Here is a 14595-nt window from a genome sequence, read left to right as displayed (position 1 = left end):
TGTGTGGGTGTGTGTGTGGTGTGTGTGTGTGTGTGTGTGTGTGTGTGTGTGTGTGGTGTGTGTGTTGTGTGTGTGTGGTGTGTGTGGTGTGTGTGTGTGTGTGTGTGTGTGTGTGTGTGTGTGTGTGTGTGTGTGTGTGTGTGTGTGTGTGTGTGTGTGTGTGCGTGCGTCCGGGACACAAATAGTGGTAATTATCTTGGCCGTGGAGGGCGCAGAGGGGTGGGGTGTGTGGGGGAGGGAGAAATGGAGAGGAGAGAGGGGGAGAGGGGAAGTGAGGGCCAGTCAAACAGTAATATAATCACAGGCCTTTGTGTGCGAGGGAGCAGAGGGCAACTCAGTGTCAGCTGTTTTATTGAGTGTTTATTCCCTAAACCCTGCCCGAGCGTACACACACACACACACACACACACACACACACACACACACACACACACACACACACACACACACCACACACACAACACAAAACACACACACACACACACACACACACACACACACACTGACACATTCACAACATGTTACACACACACACACACAAAGCACATGTATTCACACCTACACAGACAGTTTGACAGGTTTTCTAATGCCAAACAAGCCAGATCTCCGTGGTAAATGGTGTTAGCGTCCAGTGGTGTCATAACTACAGGTAATACTAGCTAGTTAATCCATTACCTCTCATTGAGGTTTCCTATGGAAACCAATGTCTCAACATGTACTGTAACATCCCATTGAACACACCAGCTTTGCCTCTAGATAGCTACTGAACAGTGCATGTAAGATGTGCGTAAGGGAATAGAAAGACAGGTTAGCAGAGAGAAAGAGAGACAGAAATAGATAAGCGACCTAGCTGTTTGAGTACCAGTATGGAGAGATATTAGGAGAACCAAAGAACAGGTTGAAGTCACGATCAGGCGAGCGACCTAAGCAGTGTACTATATGAGAGAGAGAACAGGAGAGAGAGAATAAAGGAAGAGCGGAGAGAGGGTTAAACACCCGGGGTGTGTTGAAGGCTAGCTCTGGCTCATCAATAATTTCCACACTTGGACTTGATCCTAAACCTGAGGACTTTATTCTATTGACTACTGAGTGGGGAGAACCACCAGAATCTAATTTGGGCTTGAATCTGGGATGCTACAGCCCTCTCTCATATCACCCCCTTCATTTCTCTACCTCCTCACCCGTCTCTGTTTTCTCTCTTTCTACCCTTCGCTCTCACAAGCTCTCTCGCTCACAAGCTCTCTCTCTCTCTCGTCTCTCTCTCTCTCTCTCTCGTCTCGGTCTCTCTCTCTCTGTTCTCTCCTCTCTCTCGTCATCTCTCCTCTTCTCTCTCTCTCTCTCTCTCTCTTCTCTCTTCTCTCTCTCTCTCTCTCTCTCTCTCCTCTCTCTCTTCCCTCATCCTCTTCTCTCTCTCTCTCTCTCTCTCTTCTCTCTCTCTCCGCCGTCTCTCTCTCTCTCCCTCTCCTCTCTCTCATTCTCTCTCCCTCTTCTCTCCTCTCTCTCGTCTCTCTCTTTCTCTCCGCTCTCTCCTCCTCCTCTCTCCCTCTTCTTCTCCCCTTCCTCTCCTCCTTCCGCTTCTCTTCTCCTTTCTCTTCCTTCGCTCTATCTCTCTCCTCAATCCTCCTTTATTCTCTCTCTCCTTTCTTTCTTTCATCTCTCCTCTCTCTCTTTCCTCCTTCTCGTCTCTCCCTTCTCCTCTTCCTTCTTCCTTCGTTCTTCGTGTGTGTGTGTGTGTGTGTGTGTGTGTGTGTGTGTGTGTGTGTGTGTGTGTCCTGTCTCTTATACACATCTAGATGTGTATAAGAGACAGCTCTATCTCTCTCTCTCTCTCTCTCTCTCTCTCTCTCTCTCTCTCTCTCTCTCTCTCTCTCTCCTCTATAGGGAATGCTTAGTCCCTACATGTCCTCAATGATAAATAAATGTTTCGCTTTGTCTCGTCATCAATTATGCAGACCTACTTTAAGTGCTGCTGTGGGGGCTTCCATTCTCTCTCTGTCTTTGGCTTATGCTCTCGTTCTCTCCATCTCCTGCTCCCTCCATCTCTCCATCCCTCTTTCTCCGATAAAGGGGCAGATGAGGCGAGAAAGAGAGGGAAGCACTCAGAGCTGACAATACTAATTCTGACCCTACCTGTAGCTCAGAGAGTGAGGTGCTGCGCTTTATGGACGTAACAGGAGAGATGGAGGGATGAGAGAGAGATAGAGGAAGAGAAAGATGTAGAATGTGTTGATATGGGGAGGGATTTGTTGCCAGGTAATCTGGTTTGCCCTGCCTGTTGTCTTCGTGCTCTCCTTTTTTCTCGTTTTCTTAATCTCCCCTTTTCTCAATACATTTGTTCCTTCTTAATCCTTTGAGCTGGCATGTTTGTGTCTTTTGAGTTGCCATGATATAACGTTGCCAAACACTAATTGTTACATGATATTCTATCCTGACATGGTGGTAAAGCGTGAAGAAGATTTGAAAGAAGGGAGTGGGAGGAAGAAGATGAGAGAGAGAGAGAAAACTAGAGAGAGATAGAGAGGGCCTCGGAGTCACTGTCGTCATAACAACAACTGGGCAACTCAGATCCCCATCGCCACTGCAGTATTTAGTCTAGAGACTGTGTTGTATTGACCATTTTGATTGGCATGTCGACACAGTCGTGTCATCTTTCACCACTAGACCACAACAAGGATGGGACATCACATTGACCGAGAGAACAGAGGAGAGAAGAAAAGAGGGCAAAGAACTGATGAGATATGATGAGTGGAGAGAGTGATGGAGAGGCAGGGAGATAGATAGAGGGAGAGGGGGTGGAGGGAGAGAGGGAGAGAGAGGTGACCTCGAAGGGCAGGGCAGGGTGATTGACAGTAATCAGTTTATAGCACACTGACTGCAGAGCACTGCTCTACTCTGCACTCTACTGTCTGGGACAGAATCTCCATCACAACGTGTGTATGTGTGTGTGTATGCATGTTGGTGTGTGTGTCTCTGTCTCTGTGTGTCCGTGTTTTCCATGTCTGTGTGTGCATGCAAAGTGCATGACTTCATGTATTATGACAGCATAAATGCCTCTGAGTGTGTGTTAGCATTTGGAGTGTGTGGGTCTGAGTGTGTGTGTAATGTAATTTGTAGGGTATGCTGTGTGTCATGGTCGAGGATGAGTGTTCCACCAGAGGGTGTGTCCCCCCATAAGTCTCTGCTCTCCACTGTCTCACTGTCAGTCATGGAGACACTGGGAGACACTGATGCCACATCACTCTGACATATATCTGGCCGACTGTCTTTTTCTCTTACCGGCTCTGCAAAGACGTGTGCGTCCGTGCGTGCGTGCGTGCGTGCGTGCGTGCGTGCGTGCGTGCGTGCGTGTGTGTGTGTGTGTGTGTGTGTTTGCCTGATTCTGGGGATGCTCTTGTTGTACAGTCACATCAAATAAACCACGGAACCCACTCTGGCCTGCAGCCCATTCCTTCCCACTCTATTACTTCATCCCTCACTCCCCCTCTCACTCCCCCTCTCATTCCCCCTCTCACTCCCCCTCTCACTCCCCCTCTCATTCCCCCTCTCATTCCCCCTCTTCTCCCCTCCTCTGTTTTGGCCCTCTGGGGCTGTGTGGTTCTGTCCACTCCTGTAGGGTGCATTGGGTGTAGGTGGCTTGTAGGGGTGAGTTTGGGTCAGAACATTGGTGACATGTGCCTGGTTCTGAAGTGTGTCACATGGCTGCCTGACTGACTAATAGGGATGTGAAGGCAGCTCTGATGCCCTGTGTCAACCCCTAAACAGCAGAGGTTAGAGGGCACTGGCGACTGGCGAGGGACCTTTCCGTCCAGGGCTAAGATGGGCTGAAGTATATATCAACATGTATATAGCATGGACATGCGCAGACACACACACACACACACACACACACACACACACACACACACACACACACACACACACACACAGTGAGTCAGTCATTCAGCAGTGTTCTGCCAGCTCTCCTTGTAATCCCTCAGACAAATTACAACATCTCCTCCTCCCTCCTCCTCCTCCCTCTCTTCCCTCGCTCCCTCTTTCCTTCCAGCTGCAGTTGGATTTGGATAAAGACGGCTTTTCCTTTTCTCCTCTATTCTTCCTTCGTTTGGCTAAAGAGGGATTTTCCCGGGGAGATTACACTCACACTCTGCAGCGGAGGGAAATCGCATTTAAGGAAAAAGGTCTTCAGCGGCGTCCCCTCCCTCTCTCCCCCCCATCTACAGCCATCCATCCCTCTACCCCTCCTTCCCTGTCTCAGTGCTTCAAGCGAAAAGAGATTGAGAGTGTAATCCTGTTCTGTGATGGTGGGTCAGAGAGACAGAAAAAGACATCGCCAGGGATCAATACCATCTCTCCCCCGCCCACCTTTCTCTCTTTCTCTTTCTCACTCCCCCCCTCCTCACTAAGTAGCCTAGTGGTTAGAGAATTGGGCCGGTAACCGAAAGGTTGCTAGATTGAATCCCCGAGGTGACAAGGTAAAAATTGTCGTTCTGCCCCTGAACAAGGCACTGTTCGTAGGCCGTCTTTGTAAATAAGAATTTGTTCTCAACTGACTTGCCTAGTTAAATAAAGGTTAAATAATTGTTTTTATAATAAATGGAATATCCCCTTTCTCCTTTCCATGTTCTTCCCATCCTCTCCCTCCCTTCCTCTTTCTCTGTGGTTCTCTGACCCTCTCAAACACCAAGCAGGTCAGGGGCTTTAGCAGTCGTGAGGTTAAACCCTGCGCGGCCCGTAAGTATTGGAAGAGACTGTATAATTGACCTCTTATTGGGACTGTGACGACCCTGTGTGTGTGTGTGTGTTTGTGTGGGTGTGGGTGTGTGTGTGTGTGTGTGTGTGTGTGTGTGTGTGTGTGTGTGTGTGTGTGTGTGTGTGTGTGTGTGTGTGTGTGTGTGTGTGTGTGTGTGTGTGTGTGGGTGTGTGTGTGTGGGTGTTAACAGAGTGAACCTAGAGAGACATGGGTTTATTAGAAATGAAACCATCTGCATGTAGACAAAAGTGCAATGATTAAAGACAAAAGTCTCTGGTAATCTCAATGCTTCCAACAATTGAATGGCTCTTTTCACCAATGACTTTAGTCATGGTATAAGTAGATCCGTTCAATTATTTGAAGCATCAAGATTGCCTGTGTGCTGGTGTTTATTTTCTTATTACGTTAAATGGATTTCACATGAACCGTTCAGTCCTTCTTTGAGCCATTCACAATGTTGAACCGTTGGAACTGAGCCTGAAAATAGGTGCAGACGATGGGGAGAGGGACTGATATTGAGAGGAAAGAGAGAGCGTGAAGGATAGAGATGTGTGTACGTGCGTGTGTGCTTGTTTGTATATGAGTGTGGGGGGGGGGGGGTATTTAACCCTGAACCTCAGACAAGACACCAATCAATAATTCAACAGGGAAGCCATGATACTCAGTCTGCCTCTGAACCACACACACACACACACACACATAGATAGATATACCAGCCAGGTCGCTCAAGATTCACTTCGAAATTGGACGTCAATCCGTCCCAGGGACGTCGGGAGAAAAAAAAACAAGGGCCAACATTGAGCGCTATTAGCATCAAGTAGAATTGGGTTTTGCTAGGGCCGCGAGCTCCGGCTCCGAGGGTCGCGTGTTCACTAGTTCCATTTTTTACCCTATCCCAAACTTTAACCCTTGAATGCCTAAACTTAACCGTGGAGATGTTATGTAACTTGTTGTATTATTATTTTTTTTTCAAAAGCTCTAATAAGTTGCTAGTGGTCATCCAATGTGATGCAACAGAAACAATATAGTGCCTGAGAACCGTTGTATTCATTTTCCCTGTCGGGTCGGAATTTCCCGCCAGATTTAGTGTCGCGCGTAATGAATCCAGAGGCTTCCAACATGAGCTGATTGGCTGACTGAGTTAGGACCAGGAAGAGATGTCTCTGCTGAATTTCTAGCAGAGATGGCTTCTTTTTTACACTTTTGGTCATTTAACCTAACATAGCAGGAATAAATAGATGCCTGAGCGGAGTTCCCACATCTGTTTTTCAGTAGAAACGGAAGGTGGGTTAAAAATATTGTATCCCTGCAACCCGGTAATAACTGCTTTCTGAACTGCAGAGAGTGATGGTCGCTAGATGCTAGAAGATTCTCCATCAAAACCAGATAAACAAAGAAGCAGGGTACTTTGCAGAGTCAACAGGCGAAAATGGAAAATGATAGGCCAAGACGAGAGTAAAACTCGGATTTGCATTTACCAACTGGAGAGGGTTAGCTTGCTAATGGATTCAAAACCGACCAATATTTTGCCTTATTTCTGCTGAAAAAGTAAGACATAGCTAGCTGATGGATCTTGCTAGATATAAATTGACATGTTACTTTTGCTATTTGTGTCAGGACCCGGTGCGAGAAACAGTCACTAATAATCGTCAGAACCCAGAAGATGAGGCAGACACAGTAGTACTAGAGATGGTGGTTTAATTAAAGAACAAAATCTTCAGGCAAAGAAACTAAATCCACAATGTCCAAAAATAAAGCCAAAAGGCACAAAATGGAAATCCTCCAAAATACAAAAGAAACTCCACAAAGTGGTAAAAAACAGCAGGGAAAAACAAACCTCAAAAGACTACTCAAATAATACACAAGAACTAAACCAGAGAACCTCTGGAAAATCCAACAAGAGAAATATCTGWATAAAACAAGGCTTGGGCTGGGGCTGGGTGCTAACTTACAAACACTGAGCAAGGAACTGAGGAACACACAGGGTTTAAATACTAACAAGGGAATGACCTACAGGTGCAAACAATAATAAGAGCAAGAAAAACAAAAGGTACAAAAAAGGTGCAATGGGGACATCTAGTGACCAAAACCCGAACAGTCTTGGCCAAAACCTGACAATTTGTACATACGTATGCGAGTATTATAGGTAGTCACTTAATTAGAGTGTTGTTTTCAAGCATTAGCAACTACAGTACTAGTCCAAAATTTGGACACACCTACTAATTCAAGGGTTTTTCTTTCTTTATATTATTTTCTACATTGTAGAATAATAGTGAAGACATTAAAACTATAAAATAACACATATGGAATCATGTATTAACTAAAAAAGTGTTAAAATATATTTTAGGTTTTAGATTCTTCAAAGTAGCCACCCTTTGCCATGATGACAGCTTGGAACACTCTTGGCATTCTCTACACCAGCTTCACATGGAATGATTTTCCAACAGTCTTGAAGGAGTTCCCACATATTCTGAGCACTTGTTGGCTGCTTTTCCTTCACTCTGTGGTCCACCTCATCCCAAACCATCTGAATTGGGTTGAGGTCGGGTGATTGTGGAGGTCAGGTCATCTGATGCAGCACTCTATTTCTCTCCTTGGTCAAATAGCCTTTACACAGCCTGGAGGTGTGTTTTGGGTCAGTCCTGTTGAAAAACAAATGATAATCCCACTAAGTGCAAAACCAGATGGGATAGCATATCACTGCAGAATGTTGTGGTAGCCATGATATTTACATGTGCCTTGAAATCTAAATAAATCACAGACAGTGTCAACAGCAAAGCACCCCCAAACCATCACACCTCCACCTCCTCCTCCATGCTTCACGGTGGGAAGCACACACGCGGAGATCATCCGTTCACCTACTCTGCGTCTCACAAAGACACGGCTGTTGGAACCAAAAACCTCAAATTTGGACTCAACAGACCAAAGGACAAATTTCCACCTGTCTAATGTCTATTGCTCGTGTTTCTTATCACAAGCATTTCTCTTATTATTATTGGTGTCCTTTAGCAGTGGTTTCTTTGCAGCAATTTGACCATGAAGGCCTGATGCACACAGTCTCCTCTGAACAGTTGATGTTGAGATGTGTCTGTTACTTGAACTCTGTAGTATTTATCTGGGCTGAAATCTGAGGTGCAGTTAATTCGAATGAAAGTATCCCCTGCTGCAGAGGTAACTCTGGGTCTTCCTTTCCTGTGGCAGTCCTCATGAGAGCCAGTTTCATCATAGCGCTTGATGGTTTTTGCGACTGCACTTGAAGACACTTTCAAAGTTCTTGAAATGTTCTGCATGGACTGACCATGTGGTCTTTTACCAAATAGGGCTATCTTCTGTATACCAACCCTACCTTGTCACACCACAACTGATTGTCTGAGACGCATTAAGAAGGAAAGAAATCCCACAAATGTACTTTTAAAAAGGCACACCTGTTAATTGAAATGCATTCCAGTTGACTTCCTCATGAAGCTGGTTGAGAGAATCAAGTGTGTGCAAAGCTGTCATCAAGGCCAAGGGTGGCTACTTAGAAGACTCTTAAATATAAAATATATTAGGATTTTTTTAAACACTTTTTGGTTATTACATGATTCCATATGTGTTATTTCATAGTTTTGATGTCTTCACTATTATTCTGCAATGTAGAAAATAGTAAAAATAAAGAAAAATCCTTGAATGAGTAGGTGTATGCAAACTTTTGACTGGTACTGTATATAGCTAGCTGGTGTAGCATGCTAGCTTGTTAGCTAGTTGACTCGACTGCGCCATTGGTTTGTTTATCTGAATTTAAAATGTTGCCTCAGGCAATTATTTGTAACAAGCTAGCTATGACTATATGTATCATTGTGTTATTTCTGAGCCATACATCTGATTTGCCAGCTAATTCTCTTCACAGTACTTGTTCAGAATAGCCATGAGGACAAAATAATATTGCTTCTTTTCAGTGCTGCTACAAATGCTACAGCTTTGAGGATGCAGCTGGCATGCCTCTGAGTGTTGAAGGAGCAGATCGGTAAGCACAATCTTTGGCAAGAAAAAGTTTGTTCCAGCATCGTTTTTCCCCTAACTAGCCAAGAATTTACCTAATAATAAAGTATAAATATTTTATTAAAGTGCCTACAGTGCCTTCAGAAAGTATTCACACCCCTTGACTTTTTCACATTTAGTTGTGTTACAGCCTGAAATGATTCAATTGAGATGTTTTTGTCACTGGCCAACATAAAGCACGTCATAATGTTAAAGTGTAATTACGTTTTTTGAAACGTTTACAAATTAATAAAACATTTTGTTAATAAGTATTCAACCCCTTTGTTATGGCAAGCTGTCACGACTTCCGTCGAAGTCGGCTCCTCTCCTTGTTCGGGCGGTGTTCGGCGGTCGACGTCACCGGTCTTCTAGCCATCGCCGTTTCACTGTTCATTGTTCCATTTGTTTTGTCTTGTTTCCCCGCACACCTGGTTTACATTCCCTAATCACACTACATATATATTCCCTCTGTTCCCCCCATGTCTTTGTGTGGAATTGTTTGTTTTGTTACATGTTCAGTGTGTTGCGCCAGGCGGGTTATTTCCCCCTGGGTATTCTTGTGTAACCCATAGGAGGTTGGATTATTACGTTTGGTTTTTGTGACCGTATTTTGCGCAGTTCCCTTTTGCATTTTGGCTGGAGGTTTAACGCTGTTGCGTCCGTTCGTTGTGCTTCTGCCCAATAAAGAGTGTGCCTGCTCACAACTCTCTGCTCTCCTGCACCTGCCTTCAAACACCAGTAGCGCACACACAAGCCTAAATAAGTTCAGGAGTAAAACTGTGCTTAAAAAGTCTCATAATAAGTTGCATGGACTCACTCTGTGTGCAATAATAGTGTTTAACATGATTTCTGCACCCCACACAATATCTGTCCCTCATTTGAGCAGTGAATTTCAATCACAGGTTCAACGACAAAAGAACAGGGAGGCTTTCCAGTGCCGCACAAAGAAGGGCACCTGTTGGTAGATGGGTAAAAAAAAAAGCAGACGTTGAATTTCCCTATGAGCATGGTGAAGTTATTCATTACACTTTGGATTATGTATCAATACACCCAGTCACTACAAGGATACAGGCGTCCTTCCTAACTCAGTTGCCGGAAAGGAAGGAAACCGATCAGGGATTTCACCATGAGGCCAATGGTGACTTTAAAACAGTTACAGAGTTTAATGGATCAACAACATTGTAGTTACTTCACAATACTAACCTAAATGACAGAGTGAAAAGATTGAAGCATGTACAGAAAAATAATATTCCAAAACATGCATCCTGTTTGCAACACTGCAAAAAATGTGGCAAAGCAATTCACTTTTCGTCCTGAATACAAAGTGAAATATTTTCTACTTTAAAATATATGGCAAGACCTGAAAATGGTTGTCTAGCAATGATAACCAATTTTACAGAGTTTGAAGAATTTTGGAAAAATACATTTGTCATTATGGGGTATTGTGTGTAGATGTTTAAGAAAGAAAAAAATATTGAATCCATTTTGAATTCAGGATGTTACACAAGCCAAGGGGTATGAATAACTTCTGAAGGCACTGCATGTAGATAAAATGTTTAGGGTAATGAACTACCGGATTTATGTGATGACATACTGTCCCAAGAGATCAGTCTACTGCACAGAGATATTAGTATTGTTTTTCCCCATTTGAGCTGTCTGGCCAGATGCAGACAGTACTAGCTCAACACCAACACGTGTTGAGTAAAAGGCTGTAACATGACATAATATTGAATGACTGTATGCCTAATAGCCTACTTCAATGGTGCAAAACATAGTACCTCCCTTGATATTGAACAGAATGTGTTTAGTCTAGAAATCTAAGAATGGTAGTCGTTAAAGGGAATTAGTTGTTCAAATGGTAAAATTGTATTACAGATTAGGATTGGGATTGATGGAGCATGCTTGATTTGTTGTCTTCGTCTGAGCTTGACTACAACCATCAATAATCATCGTCCAGGATTGGAGAACTCTCACAGGAAGTAGCGTGAACCTCCGGAGCACTCAGAAATGTTGTTGAAAGAGAGGGGGCCTGCAACAAAAAAGATGAATCATATGTAAATAGGGGATATTTGTGTGGCCAATGATAAACTTGCGTGAGAAACCATATTTGTGTATACTTTACCTAGCATATAGGTATTTTATTGTACTTTTGGAATGGTTTTAGCAATTATTTTAGGGAGAATAAACAGGATAACAAGTAAGTCTTTGCAACCTTATCTAAGGAAAACATTCTGATATACTGTGCATTCAGAAAGTATTCAGACCCCTTGACTTTTTCCACATTTTGTTACATTACAGCCTTATTCGAAAATTGATTAAATCGTTTTTTTCTCCTCAGACAATACCCCATAATGACAAGGCAAAAACTGTGTTTTAGAAATGTTGGCAAATGTAATAAAAATTCAACCCAAAAAAATCACATTTACGTAACTATTCTTACCCTTTACTCGAGTCTTCTTGGGTATGACGCTACAAGCTTGGCACACCTGTATTTTTGGAGTTTCTCTCATTCTTCTCTGCAGATCATCTCAAGCTCTGTCAGGTTGGATGGTGAGCAACGCTGCACAGCTATTTTCATTTTTCTACAGAGATGTTTGTTTAGGTTCAAGTCTGGGCTCTGGCTGGGCCACTCAAGGACATTCAGAGACTTGTCCCGAAGCCTCTCCTGCATTGGCTGTGTGCTTAAGATCGTTATCCTGTTGGAAGGTGAACCTTCACCCCCAGTCTGATGTCCCGAGTGCTCTGGAGCAGGTTTCCATCAAGGATCTCTTTATACTTTGCTCTGTTCATCTTTCCCTCGATTCTGACTAGTCACCCAGTCCCTTCCACTGAAAAACATCCCAACAGCATGATGCTGCCACCACCATTGTTCACCGTAGGGATGGTATTGGCCAGGTGATGAGCGGTGCCAGGTTTTGTCCATGTGTGATGCTCGGCATTCAGGCCAATCTTGGTTGCATCAGACCAGAGAATCTTTTTCTCATGGTCTGAGTCTTTAGGTGCCTTTTGGAAAACTCCAAGTGGGCTGTCATGTGCCTTTTACTGAGGAGTGGCTTCCGTCTGGCCACTCTAGCATAAAGGCAGGATTGGTGGAGTGCTGCAGAGATGGTTGTCCTTCTGGAAGGTTCTCCCATCTCCACAGAGAAACTCTGGAGCTCTGTCAGAGTGCCCATCGGGTTCTTGGTCACCTCCCTGACCAAGGCCCTTCTCCCCCGATTGCTCAGTTTGGCTGGGCGGCTAGCTCTAGGAAGAGTCTTGGTGGTTCCAAACTTCTTCCATTTAAGAATGACGGAGGCCACTGTGTTCTTGGGGACCTTCAATGCTGCAGAAATGTTTTGGTACCCTTCCCCAGATCTGTGCCTCGACATAATCCTGTCTCGGAGCTCTAGAGACAATTCCTTCGACCTCAAGGCTTGGTTTTTGGCCAAGCCACTGTCAACTGTGGATATCTTATATAGACAGGTGTGTTCCTTTCCATATCATGTCTAATTAATTACATTTACCACAGGTGTACTCCAATCAAGTTGTAGAAACATCTCAAGGATGATCAATGGAAACAGGATGCACCTGAGCTCAATTTCGAGTCTCATAGCAAAGGGTCTGAATAGTTATGTAAATAACCATTTTTTTAATTGATCTGTTTTTGCTTTGTCTTTATGGGGTATTGTGTGTAGATTGGTGAGGGGAAAATAAAGGTAATCTATTTTAGAATAAGGCAGTAACGTAACAAAATGTGTAAAAAGTCAATGGGTCTGAATACTTTCCGAATGCACTGTAGTAATGAATGTACGTCCCAAAAACCAAATCACTAAAAAACTACTCACAACAATGTCACCAACTGGAATATTTTTTCTAACTGGGATCCAGATGAATAATAAAGTACAGTGTACTCGTGGACAGTGGTCAAATGTTACGCAAACACATACTTGGTCATTCATGAATAGAAAAGTGCAGTGGTGAAATGGTAGCAGTTGTGTGTAAGGTTCATGAGTCTTTTGGATTTAGCAATCTGTGAATTTGGACCCGTCTCTGGTGGTACTGCTGTACTGTAAATGGTCACACATCACACACTCTCACGCAAAACACACACACACACACACGGGCATGCTACTGGCTGTCAGTGTATGATGAATGGCGTCTGTTTTTCTGCTCAGTGAGGGAATTCAGCATGTGTGTGAGAAATAATGATAGTGGTTCTGTAGTTGTCTACGAGTGTATGTTTTCCGCAGGCAAGGCGGTACAAAAGCATTGTGTTTCCACATAGTGTGTTTTACTTGCTCACAAGTGTTTGTGTGTGTACAGTATGCTTTACCAGTCAGGCCTCTTTTGGTCTGGGTCACTGTAGGATACTCCCTGTTTCTCTCTGTGGATCGGAAATGTCCATTGTAAAGTGTACAAATGTTCGTTAGGATTCTATGATTTATGATGCAGGGACTGTTCCTTCCAGTCTACCTCGTTCCCTCCTATTAGCTGGAGATGACTGAATAGAGTTAAGCGCCATGAACTGCCACCGGCACACACACACGACACACCGACACCGACACACCCACACCGACCACAACACACACACCACACACACCACACACACACACCCACACACACACACACACACACACACACACACACACACACACACCACACACACACACACACACACACACACACACACACCTCAGACATCCACCCACACTTTGCCATGCCATGGGATGTAGGATCAGCTGACTAGGCCAAATGAATGCTTGAGTGGGTCAGTGCGTGTGTGCGCAGGTTTGCGTAAGGGACTTTGTGTGAACGCATGCGTAGCATATGCTGAGTGCAGTATGTTTGTTCACAAAGGGTTAGGGAATTCCTGACAGGTGTGTGTGTGTGTGTGTGTGGTGTGTGTGTGTGTGTGTGTGTGTGTGTGTGTGTGTGTGTGTGTGTGTGTGTGTGTGTGTGTGTGTGTGTGTGTGTGTGTGTGTTGTGTGTGTGTGTGTGTGTGTGTGTGTGTGTGTGTGTGTGTGTGCGTGTGTGTGTGTGTGTGTGTGTGTGGAGGAGTAGACACAGTTCATTTGTTGTCTCCATACTCTTTCACACATCATCAGCAGTAGCAGCTTCCTCCCCTGTAGCTATCTCTCTCTCTTCTTCACTTTAATCTGTCTGCGTCCTAACCCCCCCCCCCCCTCCTTCCCCTCCCCCTGGTAGTGCGGGGTGACATTGGGTAAAGTGGAACAGAGTGTTGGAGCAGCGATGCAGAAGGATAGCGAGACAGGACGGTGGTACTAGACTCTCCTATGCAGCCTCCTCAGCCCCCCCCCGCCAAGCCTGCCGTCCCTGACCAAGGGGACCCCACACGTCACTCTCGCTCTACTCATCTCTGCTCCACAACATCTGCCTCCATAGGCTCCTTTTGCTTTATCTCCCTCCTCCTTCTCTTTTCTTCTCTTCTTTTCTGGGTCGCTGTCGCATGACACCCAGCAACAGGGGGGCGAAGGAGCTTCACGGGGAGCGGGCGAACGAGGGAGCGAGTGGAGGAGTGCGTAGAGCCAGACTTCCCCCTCCGCAGTGCACTCATCTGCAAACAGGCCTCCTCTCTTCCCCTGACCCTGCGCTGTCTAAGAGATGTTAAGATGTAGTGGCACCACAGTGTAGGACACTATTGATTAGCGTGAGAACTCTAATGTGTGTGTGTGTGTGTGTGGTGTGGTGTGTGTGTGTGTGTGGGTGTGTGTGTGTGTGGGTGTGGTGTGGGTGTGTGTGTGTGTGTGGTGTGTGTGGTGTGTGTGTGTGTGTGTGTGTGTGTGTTGTGTGGTGTGGTAGTGTGTTTGGCACATTACACACATCAC

Source organism: Salvelinus sp. IW2-2015, linkage group LG22 (genome assembly GCF_002910315.2).
Source record: "Salvelinus sp. IW2-2015 linkage group LG22, ASM291031v2, whole genome shotgun sequence".
Taxonomy (NCBI): domain Eukaryota; kingdom Metazoa; phylum Chordata; class Actinopteri; order Salmoniformes; family Salmonidae; genus Salvelinus; species Salvelinus sp. IW2-2015.
Note: the sequence above shows the minus strand (reverse complement) of the source record.